Here is a 14736-nt window from a genome sequence, read left to right as displayed (position 1 = left end):
GAAGTCTCATCCCCACCACAGGCTCTAAAGTCGAAGGCGTGACAGTGATAATGGCCGACGGTGCTCCCCATGTACCCACACAGGACAGCTTATATTTAATAGTCACCTAAAACAACAGATACATTTGCATTCAATGTTAGAGCTTTTTCTTATTTTGGTCTTTTATCCTATTTTCCTCACAGGATGTTAATGCTGTTTTTAACCAATAATAAGTTCCCAATAATGTCTCTTTTACAACAGTCGTACCAAATAATTCCTAGGAGTGACGTTTGATTGTAAATGACTGTGACCTCCAGTAATTTAACTTCTGTTTTGTCTTTCAGGTAAAGCTTTTTAAATAAAGGAGATCATCACACCGTAGTCCGCTATAAACACTATGTGCTCCGGTTCAGTGGGTGGACATTGCCTTCTCTTGGGATTCATCCCACTTACCTAAAGCATTTCCATCTTGGACTCCGTGAAACATACCACGAGCGGAATCAAGGATCTCACAGTCCACGGAACAGTCTTCATCCTAGAACAAGGGGGAACGACTGTGTAATTTAATGGGGGAAAAGTATTAACAAAATATATAAATATATTTTTAATCTGACAAGGAAAGGCGCAAAATCTTTTTATGGTTCAGATTAAATTTCATTAAAAAAAAAATCTATGTATGGAAAAACGAAGACTTTTGAAAACCGTTTTAAAAATATTTTCATTCTTTGACCATTGCTCTACAGAACTGAATTCTTTACCCGCCTAAACGCCATTGAAACCAGGAATTTCGGATACCACGTGCTGATATGGATTGAAAGGTTTGCCGCTCAGAATACACAGGCTGTGTACATACTGTGTGAGCCGCTGTGTTACAGTCCCTATATGTAAATCTTGTGTAAAATTAAAAAGAATCTGCCCAGAATTTAACATGCAAATGCAGTGACGTTGGAGTATTGTATTTGTTGCCCACCGGCGAAAACTTCTTGAACAGTCATAAAACGGTAAGAATGCAAAACATGTTGGTCGATGGGTGTTTTTTTTTTTTTTTTTTTTTTAAAGTAAAATAAACCACCTATGGACTATATAAATATATATATATATTTTTTATATTTCGTGTATGTTGGCCCACGTGATCAAATGAGGGGGAGAGGGTGGGAGATGCCCTTCCAATAGGGTTTCATATCATGAAACCTTTAATATTTGACATTAGGTGTTTCACAAAGGAAGTCAACTTTTTTTTTTCTAGAAAATGAAAGAAAAAAAAAAAAAACATTCCTGAAAAAATTTAAAAGAAAAAAAATAAAGTTCATTTTATCATTTGACATTCTCAGTTTTCTGTGTGTTGCGTAAATGTTGTCTATATGTTCTGAAAAAAAATGATTTGACATTCTTCACATTGGTAGTCTGGAACTTTTTTAAAGGTAGAAAAATGCAAAATAATATGGAACATTAGAAGAACAAAGAAGATCCGACGTATGTGAAAGAGATAAAGTAGGGTAAATAGGAGATGGACATGACTAAGCAATTGTAGGAAACGTTAAAGGGGTACTCCCCAGGAAAACTTTTTTTTTTTTTTTTTTTTTAAATCAACTGGTGCCAGAAAGTTAAACAGATTTGTAAATCCCTTCTATTAAAAAAAATCTTAATCCTTCCAGTACTTTTTAGGGGCTGTATACTAAAGAGAAATCCAAAAAAGAAATGCATTTCCTCTGATGTCATGACCACAGTGCTCTCTGATGACCTCTGCTATCCATTTTAGGAACCGTCCAGAGCAGGAGTAAATCCCCATAGCAAACATATGCGGTTCTGGACAGTTACTAAAATGGACAGCAGAGGTCAGCAGAGAGCACTGTGGTCATGACATCAGAGGAAATGCATTTCTTTTTTGGATTTCTCTTTAGTATACAGCCCTTAAAAAGTACTGAAAGGATTAAGATTTTTTTAATAGAAGTGATTTACAAATCTGTTTAACTTTCTGGCACCAGTTGATTTAAAAAGAAGGCACCCCAGACATCCGGTTCACGGAGCGAACTTCTGGGTGACTGACGATGCGGGGCGGAGGCTCATGACGTCACGTCCACGCCCCCTCAATGCAAGTCTATGTGAGGGGGCGTGATGGCTGTCACGCCCCCTCCCATAGACTTGCATTGAGGGGGCGTGGCCATGGTGCTGCACCCAACACTCTTAACGAACGCAGGGAGATCGCTGGGGTCACACAGAGGAATTTCCTAGCAAAATCGCTGAGAAATTCTGCTGGGAAATTCAGCTGCAGCAGAATTCCATTGTTTTCATTGGAGTGTTACTGCACCGCGTGCACAGTGGACTTTCTGCGGCAAAATCAGCAGCTACGGAAATTCTAATTTCGGCCTCCGCAGAAGGAATTAACATGTCACTTCTTTCTGTGGAATCCACAGAAATGCATTGCTGTCTATAGAGACGGTGCATTTCCGAGCAGTTTGTTCCAAACGCTGAGCAGCGGAGTACCCCTAGTAATCAAGCCCAGATAACGGGCCAAAATGTGTAAAAAAATAAATAAATAAATTATTATTTATAAAAAAAAATCCCACACTAATAAAAAAAAAATGTTACAGGTTATCCAGGATTACAAAAACAGATGAGTTCTTCAAAAAACAGCCCCACACCTGTCTTCAGGTTGTGTGTGGAATTTCATCTCCATTGTTGACTTATACAGTGGCTCTTAGGCTGGGTTCACAATGTGTTTACATGTAACATATACATTTTATACACTAACGTTTACGATAACGGATGCTAGATAAGTGTTCAATTGATTTGCATTTTTTTTTAAATGCATTGCAACATATATATATAGTGATGTCACAGTACAGGGATAATATACACAGTGATGTCACAGTACAGGGATAATATACACAGTGATGTCACAGTACAGGGATAATACACACAGTGATGTCACAGTACAGGGATAATATACACAGTGATGTCACAGTACAGGGATAATACACACAGTGATGTCACAGTACAGGGATAATATACACAGATGTCACAGTACAGGAATATACACAGTGATGTCACAGTACAAGGATAACACACAGTGATGTCACAGTACAGGGATAATACACACAGTGATGTCACAGTACAGGAACAATACACACAGTGATGTCACAGTACAGGGATAATACACACAGTGATGTCACAGTACAGGAATAATGTACAGTGATGTCACAGTACAGGAATAATACCCAGTGATGTCACAGTACAGGGATAATAAACACAGTGATGTCACAGTACAGGGATAATACACACAGTGATGTCACAGTACAGGGATAATATACACAGATGTCACAGTACAGGAATATACACAGTGATGTCACAGTACAAGGATAACACACAGTGATGTCACAGTACAGGGATAATACACACAGTGATGTCACAGTACAGGAACAATACACACAGTGATGTCACAGTACAGGGATAATACACACAGTGATGTCACAGTACAGGAATAATGTACAGTGATGTCACAGTACAGGAATAATACCCAGTGATGTCACAGTACAGGGATAATAAACACAGTGATGTCACAGTACAGGGATAATACACACAGTGATGTCACAGTACAGGGATAATACACACAGTGATGTCACAGTACAGGAATAATGTACAGTGATGTCACAGTACAGGAATAATACACACAGTGATGTCACAGTACAGGAATAATGTACAGTGATGTCACAGTACAGGAATAATACCCAGTGATGTCACAGTACAGGGATAATATACACAGTGATGTCACAGTACAGGATAATATACACAGTGATGTCACAGTACAGGATAATATACACAGTGATGTCACAGTACAGGGATAATACACAGTGATAACACACACAGTGATGTCACAGTACAGGGATAATACACATAGTGATGTCACAGTACAGGGATAATACACACAGTGATGTCACAGTACAGGGATAATACACACAGTGATGTCACAGTACAAGGATAATACACAGTTATGTCACAGTACAGGGATAATATACACAGATGTCACAGTACAGGAATAATACCCAGTGATGTCACAGTACAGGGATAATATACACAGTGATGTCACAGTACAGGATAATATACACAGTGATCTCACAGTACAGGGATAATACACACAGTGATGTCGCAGTACAGGGATAATACACACAGTGATGTCGCAGTACAGGAATAATATACACAGTGCTGTCACAGTACAGGGATAATACACACAGTGATGTCACAGTACAGGATAATACACACAGTGATGTCACAGTACAGGGATAATGCACACAGTGATGTCACAGTACAGGAATAATACACACAGTGATGTCACAGTACAGGAATAATACGCAGTGATGTCACAGTACAGGGATAATATACACAGTGATGTCACAGTACAGGAATAATACACACAGTGATGTCACAGTACAGGATAATACACAGTGATGTCACAGTACAGGGATAATACACACAGTGATGTCACAGTACAGGGATAATATACACAGTGATGTCACAGTATAGGGATAATATACAGTGATGTAGCAGTACAGGGATAATATGCACAGTGATGTCGCAGTACAGGGATAATACACAGTGATGTCACAGTACAGGGATAATACACACAGTGATGTCACAGTACAGGAATAATACACACAGTGATGTCACAGTACAGGGATAATACACTCAGTGATGTCACAGTACAGGAATAATATACAGTAATGTCACAGTACAGGGACAATATACACAGTGATGTCACAGTACAGGGATAATATACACAGTGATTTCACAGTACAGGGATAATATACACAGTGATGTCACAGTACAGGGAAAATATACACAGTGATGTCACAGTACAGGAATAATATACAGTGATTTCACAGTACAGGGATAATATACACAGTGATGTCACAGTACAGGGATAATACACAGTGATGTCACAGTACAGGGATAATATACACAGTGATGTCACAGTACAGACAGGGATAATATACACAGTGATGTCACAGTACAGGGATAATACACACAGGGATGTCACAGTACAGGGATAATACACACAGTGATGTCACAGTACAGGGATAATACACACAGTGACGTCACAGTACAGGGATAATATACACAGTGATGTCACAGTACAGGGATAATATACACAGTGATGTCACAGTACAGGGATAATACACACAGTGATGTCACAGTACAGGGATAATACACACAGTGATGTCACAGTACAGGGATAATACAGTGATGTCACAGTACAGGGATAATACACACAGTGATGTCACAGTACAGGGATAATATACACAGTGATGTCACAGTACAGGGATAATACACACAGTGATGTCACAGTACAGGGATAATACACACAGTGATGTCACAGTACAGGAATAATGTACAGTGATGTCACAGTACAGGAATAATACACACAGTGATGTCACAGTACAGGAATAATGTACAGTGATGTCACAGTACAGGGATAACACACACAGTGATGTCACAGTACAGGGATAATATACACAGGGATGTCACAGTACAGGGATAATTCACACAGTGATGTCACAGTACAGGGATAATACACACAGTGACGTCACAGTACAGGGATAATATACACAGTGATGTCACAGTACAGGGATAATATACACAGTGATGTCACAGTACAGGGATAATATACACAGTGATGTCACAGTACAGGGATAATACACACAGTGATGTCACAGTACAGGGATAATACACACAGTGATGTCACAGTACAGGGATAATACACACAGTGATGTCACAGTACAGGGATAATACACACAGTGATGTCACAGTACATGAATAATATACAGTGATGTCACAGTACAGGGACAATATACACAGTGATGTCACAGTACAGGGATAATATACACAGTGATTTCACAGTACAGGGATAATATACACAGTGATGTCACAGTACAGGGATAATATACACAGTGATGTCACAGTACAGGAATAATACACAGTGATTTCACAGTACAGGGATAATATACACAGTGATGTCACAGTACAGGGATAATATACACAGTGATGTCACAGTACAGACAGGGATAATACACACAGTGATGTCACAGTACAGGGATAATACACACAGGGATGTCACAGTACAGGGATAATACACACAGTGATGTCACAGTACAGGGATAATACACACAGTGATGTCACAGTACAGGGATAATACACACAGTGACGTCACAGTACAGGGATAATATACACAGTGACGTCACAGTACAGGGATAATATACACAGTGATGTCACAGTACAGGGATAATACACACAGTGATGTCACAGTACAGGGATAATACACACAGTGATGTCACAGTACAGGGATAATACACACAGTGATGTCACAGTACAGGGATAATACACACAGTGATGTCACAGTACAGGGATAATATACACAGTGATGTCACAGTACAGGGATAATATACACAGTGATGTCACAGTACAGGGATAATACACAGTGATGTCACAGTACAGGGATAATACACACAGTGACATAAGAGTAAAAGGTGGGAATATTGCTTTAACCCCTTAAGGACTGAGCCCTTTTTCACCTTAAGGACTCGGCCGTTTTTTGCAATTCTGACCACTGTCACTTTAAACATTAATAACTCTGGGATGCTTTTAGTTATCATTCTGATTCCGAGATTGTTTTTTCGTGACATATTCTACTTTAACATAGTGGTAAAATTTTATGGTAACTTGCATCCTTTCTTGGTGAAAAATCCCAAAATTTGATGAAAAAAATGAAAATTTTGCATTTTTCCAACTTTGAAGCTCTCCGCTTGTAAGGAAAATGGATATTCAAAATAATTTTTTGGGGGGTTCACATATACAATATGTCTACTTTATGTTTGCATCATAAAATTTATGAGTTTTTACTTTTGGAAGACACCAGAGGGCTTCAAATTTCAGCAGCCATTTTCCAATTTTTCACAAAATTTTCAAACTCGATATTTTTCAGGGACCAGTTCAGGTTTGAAGTGGATTTGAAGGGTCTTCATATTAGAAATACCCCATAAAAGACCCCATTATAAAAACTGCACCCCCCCCCCCCCCCCCCAAAGTATACAAAATGACATTCAGTAAGTGTTTTAACCCTTTAGGTGTTTCACAGGAATAGCAGCAAAGTGGAGAAAATCCCAAATCTTCATTTTTTACACTCGCATGTTCTTGTAGACCCAATTTTTGCAAGGGGTAAAAGGAGAAAAATGTTACTTGTATTTGTAGCCCAATTTCTCTCAAGTAAGGAAATACCTCATATGTCTATGTAAAAAGTTTGGCGGGCGCAGTAGAGGGCTCAGAAGGGAAGGAGCGACAAGGGGATTTTGGAGAGAACATTTTTCTGAAATCGTTTTTGGAGGGCATGTCACCTTTAGGAAGCCCCTAGGGTGTCAAAACAGCAAAAAAAAAAAAAAACACATGGCATACCATTTTGGAAACTAGACCCCTCGGGGAAGGTAACAAGGGGCAAAGTGAACCTTAATAACCCACAGGTGTTTCATGACTTTTGCAAATGTAAAAAAAAAAATGCCTAAAATGCTTGTTTTCCCCAAAATTTTACATTTTTAAAAAGGGTAATAGCAGAAAATACCCCCCAAAATTTGAAGCCCAATTTCTCCCGATTCAGAAAACACCCCATATGGGGGTGAAAAGTGCTATGCTGGCGCACTACAGGTCTCAGAAGAAGATTAGTCACATTTGGCTTTTTGGAAGCAAATTTTGCTCTGGGGGCATGCCGCATTTAGGAAGCCCCTATGGTGCCAGAACTGCAAAAAAAAAATCACACATGGCATACTATTTTGGAAACTAGACCCCTCGGGGAACGTAACAAGGGGTTAAGTGAACCTTTATACCCCACAGGTGTTTCACGACTTTTGCACATGTAAAAAAAAAAAAAAATTTTACCTAAAATGCTTGTTTTCCCCAAAAAATTTGCATTTTTAAAAAGGGTAAAAGCAGAAAATACCCCCCAAAATTTGTAACACAATTTCTCCCGAGTACGGCGATACCCCATATGTGACCCTAAACTGTTGCCTTGAAATCCGACAGGGCTCCAAAGTGAGAGCGCCATGCGCATTTGAGGCCTAAATTAGGGACTTGCATAGGGGTGGACATAGGGCTATTCTACGCCAGTGATTCCCAAACAGGGTGCCTCCAGCTGTTGTAAAACTCCCAGCATGCCTGGACAGTCAGTGGCTGTCTGGTAATACTGGGAGTAGTTGTTTTGCAACAGCTGAAGGCTCCGTTTTGGAAACAGTGGCGTACCAAACATTTTTCATTTTTATTGGGGAGGGGGGCTGTGTAGGGGTATGTGTATATGTAGTGTTTTTTTTACTTTTTATTTTATTTTGTGTTAGTGTAATGTAGTGTTTTTAGGGTACAGTCGCACGGGCGGGGGTTCACAGTTGTTTCTCGCTGGCAGTTTGAGCTGCGGCAGAAAATTTGCCGCAGCTCAAACTTGCAGCCGGATACCTACTGTAAACCTCCGCCCATGTGAGTGTACCCTGTACGTTCACATTGGGGGGGGGGGGGGGGACATCCAGCTGTTGCAAAACTACAACTCCCAGCATGCGCTGACAGACTGTTCATGCTGAGATTTTTAGTTTTGCAACAGCTGTAGGCACACTGGTTGTGTATCACTGAGTTTGTGACCTAACTCAGTGTTTCACAACCAGTGTGCCTCCAGCTGTTTCAAAACTACAACTCCCAGCATGTACGGTGCATGCTGGGAGTTGTAGTTTGCAACAGCTGGAGGCACACCGGTCGTGAAACACTGAGTTAGGTAAAAAAAAAAAACTGAGTTTCACAACCAGTGTGCCTTCAGCTTTTGCAAACTACAACTCTCAGCAGTCACCGACAGCCAACGGGCATGCTGGGATTTGTAGTTATGCAACCAGCAAATGCACCACTACAACTCCCAGCATGCACTTTAGCTGTTTGTGCAAGCTGGGAGTTGTAGTTATACAACAGCTGAAGGTACACTTTTCCATAGAAAAAATGTGCCTCCGACTGTTGCAAAACTATAAGTCCCAGCATGCCCATAAGGGAATGCTGGAAGTTGTGGTGGTCTGCCTCCTGCTGTTGAATAACTACAGCTCCCAGCATGCCCTTTTTGCATGCTGGGAGCTGTTGCTAAGCAACAGCAGGAGGCTGTCAATTACCACCAACTGCTACTCCATGCCGCCGCACACAGGTCAGTCCCTCGCCGCCGCTGCTCCTGGGGCCCCGATCCCAACAGGGACACCGTGGATCGGGGTCCCCAGCTGCTGGGGTCAACTTCCTGCACCCGCTCACGTCCTCCGGAAGAGGACAGCAGGTGCCCTGATTGGTCGGCCAGTAAACCGGCCGACGAATCAGGGTGATCGTGAGGTAGCACCAGTGCCACCTCTCCCCTGCTGGCTAAGGCTGTTCGGGGCCGTCAGAGACGGCCCCGATCAGCCAGTAATTCCGGGTCACCGGGTCACTGGAGACCCGATTGACCCAGAATCGCCTCAGATCGCTTGGCTGAATTGTCCAGCGATCTGTGGCCATCGCCGACATGGGGGGGCATAATGACCCCCCTGGGCGATACGCCGCGATGCCTGCTGAACGATTTCAGCAGGCATCCTGCTCCGGTCCCCAACCGGCTAGCGGTGGGGACCGTAATTCCCACGGGCGTATGGATACGTCCTGCGTCCTTAAGGACTCGGAATGCAGGGCGTATCCATACGCCCTGCGTCCTGAAGAGGTTAAGAGGAACCTAAAACGTTAATTTGGCAAATTCTGCAGAGACAAGTTTTGGACAAAAGTCTTCATCGCGATCTGAGCCAGATGGAGAAGAAAAAGAAAAGTGAACAACTCTGGTCAGAGAAGAGGTCATCAGATGTAACTGTAATGACTTATACGGTCTGCAGATCGCTTTTGTACAGCTGGTATCTTCCTCTGGTCACGGTTTGTAGGAATATTGTTCGTTGTAAATTGGATTTAATTCAGTTACAGTATTGTGGTATTAGTCACAGTGGTAGTAGTGGTCATGGTGTGGCCTCACTTTCAGCTCATCTATTTATTTTTTCAGTAATAAAAGTTAAGTTTTAAACAAATTACAGTGAGGGAAAACACGTGGACTTTTTACTCAGTCCTTTTGGACTGAGTTGTAGTATATAGCTCATCCAGGATGGCATCAATGCGAGCTGTGGCAAGAAGGTTTGCTGTGTCTGTCAGCGTAGTGTCCAGAGCATGGGGGCGCTACCAGGAGACAGGCCAGTACTTCAGGAGACGTGGAGGAGGCCGTAGGAGGGCAACAACCCTGCAGCAGGACCGATACCTCCGCCAAAGCATTGATGACCTAAATCCGATTGAGCACATCTGAAACATCATGTCTCGCTCCATCCACCACAGACTGTCCAGGAGTTGGCGGATGCTTTAGTCCAGGTCTGGGAGGACATCCCTCAGGAGACCATCCGCCACCTCATCAGGAGCATGCCCAGGTGTTGTAGGGAGGTCATACGGGCACGTGGAGGCCACACACACTACTGAGCCTCATTGGGACTTGTATTAAGGACATTACATAAAGTTGGATCAGCCTGTAGTGAGGTTTTTCTCTGCGATTTTGAGTGTGACTCCATATCCAGACCTCCATGGGTTGATAAAGACAAAGTATTTCATAAGATTAGTTCATTCATTCAGATCTAGGATGTGTTATCTTAGTGTTCACTTGAGCAGTGTATTTCAGTTTGTTTGGAAGTGCTATTTTTGTTTTTTGTAATGGTATTATTGGTAATTTTGGTCTCAGTATACAGGATTTAGTCAGTAACAGTATGATGGTAATATGTATGGTGATAAGGGGGAGATTTATCAAAACCTTTCCAGACTAAAAGTTGCTGAGTTGCCCATAGCAATCAATCAGATCACTGCTTTCACTTTTGAAAAAGGTCTCTGAAAAATGAAAGAAGCGATCTGATTGGTTGCTATGGGAAACGCAGCAACTTTTCCTCTGGACAGGTTTTTATAAATCTTCCACAATATTCTTCCTTATATACTGGTAATATTGTTCTCTGTATACTGGACAGAATTTGTTGTGGGGCTTACTAGGGACGGTGTGAACATCTCGCAGCCGATTGGATCACCATGTGAAGTCTGTAGAAAATGATGTGGGGCCTCATGTTTTAGCTCTGTGCCTGCCACGTGGCAATCTGTTAATAGTTTGCTGCTGCCTCAGCATTGCATTGATAAGTATAAGCAATCCAATAGATGCTTATAATTGCAAATGTCAATATTTGGTATTGTGATTTGTGAATTGTTTTGACCTATTAAACATAACATTATGGATCCCGTATGGTGAGCCTACATACTGTAAATGGAAAGAAAAATGCCAGAATCTAAGTTAAATTTGGTATTATTGTAATCATATGGACCACAGAATAGAGATAAGATGTCAGTTTTACCATAAAGTGCACTGTGTAAAAACGAAACCCCCCAAAAGTTGCAATTGTGTTGTTGTTTTCCTAATTTCTTCCCACAAATTATATATACAATTTTGTTAAATTTTTTTTTGGTTCACTGTTCATTTTATTGTGAAAGGGAAGGTGTCATTACAAAGTCCAATTGGTTCTGCAAAAAACAAGCCCTCACATGGCTCTGTAAATGGAAAAATAAAGAGTTATCCGGCCAATATTCATCTTTAACCCTTTAGATGCTACGGTCAAAATTAATTGCGGCGTCTAAAACAGGAAACATCGCTCTCCAGTAGCTCGATAGAGCTGAATGGAACTCCTATGGCAAGATCGCCATGTCCTGATCAGCTGAGAGGAAGGCGAGGGGGCCCTTACCTGCCTCCTCGCTGTCCGATTGGCGCTCCAATGCTCCAGGACACCATGGCAGCCTAAAGTAATGAAGCGCTGATAACACATCTGTACATGTCTGACCTATAAATATAATGGTAATAACACCGCATGGTCATTCACGTAAACATAAAAAAAAAGTCCAGAATTGCGTATATTTGGTCACTTCTTATACCATAAAAATGTATAAAAAGCGTTCAAAAAGTCCCATTAAGATGGTTCCGATCTACAGATCACAGCGCCGCCCAGCTCATTCCTCCCCTCCCTCCACCTCTCCCTCTTCATTGCTGAGCGGGGACAAGAGGGAGAGGCGGAGGGAGGAATATTGATGCGCAGGGCGGATGAGCGGTGCTGCCGTCAGAGTGCCAGTAACCCCGCCTGTGCCAGTTAACACCTAATTAGCATATACAGGAAAACAAAGATTTCGGCCGAACAGCGGGATGGATCCGGGCACGGTAGGCATCCAACTGCTCAGCGTCCCCCGCACTTCCAGCAAGCTGACAGTTTTCCTTTAACATTTTTTTTAGTTTTCTATGTTATATTTGTGTTTAAAAATGCCGCCACTAGTCCAGAGCACATTACCTACCCCCCCCCCCCCCCCCCCCCCGTCTCTTGCATAGACTTTGGACTCTTGCTGGCCTGGCAGAAGTCCAAAATCAGGAAATGCAGTCTGGAGTGCTGAGGGGGGGGGGGGGGGGGGGGCGGTGCAGCCTTAGCCAATCATAGCTCATCACTCACTGAACTGCTCTGGGCTGTGTGTAGCAGAGTGAGGGAGGAAGTTCTCCCCTGCATGGCTTCAGATGATGTCACGCCTGCTGGGAACGCCCCTTCCCAGTCTATGAATCTGACTGAGACTGAGCAGAAAGTACAGAGCGATATCAAGGTAGAAAACTAAAAAGTAATAAAAATAAAGGTTTATCATGATGGGGCAGTGAACTGAGAGGATTATAAAATTTAACAAGATCATGACAGGTAATCCGGTGAAAAGTAACATACCCCTATTCACAAGATAGGGGATAAGTAGCTGATCGCAGGGAGGTCCGACCACTGGGGCACCCTGCGGTCACCAGGACCCCGGCTCTCTCAGTGAGGAGCGCGTGTCGTCTACCGGTAGATGGTACGCACTCCATTCATTTCTATGGGAGCCCCAGCGGTCAGACCCTCACGATCACCTACTTATCCCCTATCCCCGGAGATCTCCTTTAAGGATACAGTTATTTTGGTCATTAAAGGCACAATGATTTTTTTATTTTTTTTATCCCATTTTTTTTTTTTGCCATGCAATATAAATTTGAATGTTAACTTTATTTTGGGGGGGTCAATCCAGTTGTACTGATAACGCACAGTTAATGTGTGTTAACCAGTTTTTGTATGTTTAAAGGGGTTATCCAGGAAAAAAAAATTTTTTTTTATATACCAACTGGCTCCAGAAAGTTAAACAGATTTGTAAATTGATTCTATTAAAACAATCTTAATCCTTTCAGTACTTATGAGCTTCTGAAGTTAAGGTTGTTCTTTTCTGTCTAAATCCTCTCTGATGACACGTGTCTCGGGAAACGCCCAGTTTAGAAGCAAATCCCCATAGCAAACCTCTTCTAAACTGGGCGTTTCCCGAGACACGTGTCATCAGAGAGCACTTAGACAGAAAAGAACAACCTTAACCCCTTAAGGACAATGGACGTACTCCTATGCCCCCGTTTCCGAGTCCTTAAGGACCGAGGACGTAGGAGTACGTCCTGTCCATTCCCAGCCCCCCGCCGCTAGCCGGAGGGGAGCCGGTGCCCGATGCCTGCTGAAATCGTTCAGCAGGCATCGCGGCATAACGCCCAGGGGGGTCATTATGCCCCCCCCATGTCGGCGATCGCAGCGCATCGCTCGTCAATTCAGACGAGCGATGCGCTGCGATTCCGTTCCCCGCCGCTCGCCGGGCGGGGATCGGAGCCGGATGTCTGCTGATTTCTATCAGCAGACATCCCGCCAGTGTGCAGGAGGAGGTCCGGAGGACCTCCTATACCTGCGATCGCTGCAGGACGCCGGTAACTACTTACCGGCGTTCTGCAGCGGTTCCGGGTCATCAGGGTCACGTGTGACCCTGTGACCCGGATATAGATGGTGACTGGTGGTGTAGTATACACCACCAATCACCATTCATGCTGTACTGGGGGCTGGCATTGTGGCCACCCCCCTCAGTACAGTTTTGATTGGGTGGCCAAAGTGGCCACACCAATCACATAGTAATGGGAGGGGATGGTGGGGGCTAGGAGCACGTTGCTCCGTTCTGCCCACCATTCCACAGAGATCTGGTGTGCAGGACGGAGCCCCGTGCTGCCCACCATCCGAGTCCAAAAAAAGTGCCCCTTGCCCCCTTTCTGTGGCCCCTTGGCACAGAAATCCCCAGGGATAGCTTTAGATTAAGTAGGGACAGGTTAGGGTTAGGGTTAAAAAAAAAAGTTTTTTTTTGTCTTTTTTTCAGCGTACCTCAGTGGGTGTCCGTGGGTCCGTAGCACCTTTAGCTGCGTGACCCCGGCCCTGCTGGGTCGCTGCGGTCTGCCGCCAGCCTTTTTTTTTTGGCGCAGATCTTTTTTTTTTCACTAAGCGTGTGTGCGGACCCTCTTAGTTATAAAAGAGCGGTCCGCCACCGTTTGTTAAAGCCCACCCGCCGCTGATCAGTCCCGTAGTACTGATCAGCGTTTTTTTTTTGTGGTGCCGGCGCTTTTTTTCGGGGTTTCTAGCGTGTTTTTGCACCCATAGGCGGTCCGTGCCACCAGTAGCAGGCGTGTACTGTGTGGCCGGACCTTACCTGTGTGTGCGGCGTGCCTCACCGCTGTCGGTGATTTATCACTGATCAGCGTTTTTTTTTGTGGTACAGGCACTTTTTTCGGTTAACGCGGTTTATTTTTTGCACCCATAGGCGGTCCGTGCC

At 43.2% G+C, this 14736-nt stretch overlaps 1 protein-coding gene across 5 annotated transcripts in view; it reads left to right on the top strand.

Moving 5' to 3' along the window:
* LOC130275428 (transcription factor 20-like) overlaps window positions 1-1043 on the top strand; it is a 65612-nt gene extending 64569 nt beyond the window's left edge. For 4 of the 5 annotated variants that reach the window (XM_056523381.1, XM_056523380.1, XM_056523379.1 and 1 more), the window contains one exon: window positions 324-1043. The gene's annotated coding sequence lies outside the window, so the exon portion shown is untranslated. The remainder of the gene's footprint in view (window positions 1-323) is intronic. The other variant, XM_056523378.1, reaches the window with a different exon arrangement.
* Window positions 1044-14736: the final 13693 nt, after the last annotated feature.

Source organism: Hyla sarda, chromosome 6 (assembly GCF_029499605.1).
Source record: "Hyla sarda isolate aHylSar1 chromosome 6, aHylSar1.hap1, whole genome shotgun sequence".
NCBI classification, from domain to species: domain Eukaryota; kingdom Metazoa; phylum Chordata; class Amphibia; order Anura; family Hylidae; genus Hyla; species Hyla sarda.
Note: the sequence above shows the minus strand (reverse complement) of the source record. Positions and strands in the feature narration are given on the sequence as shown.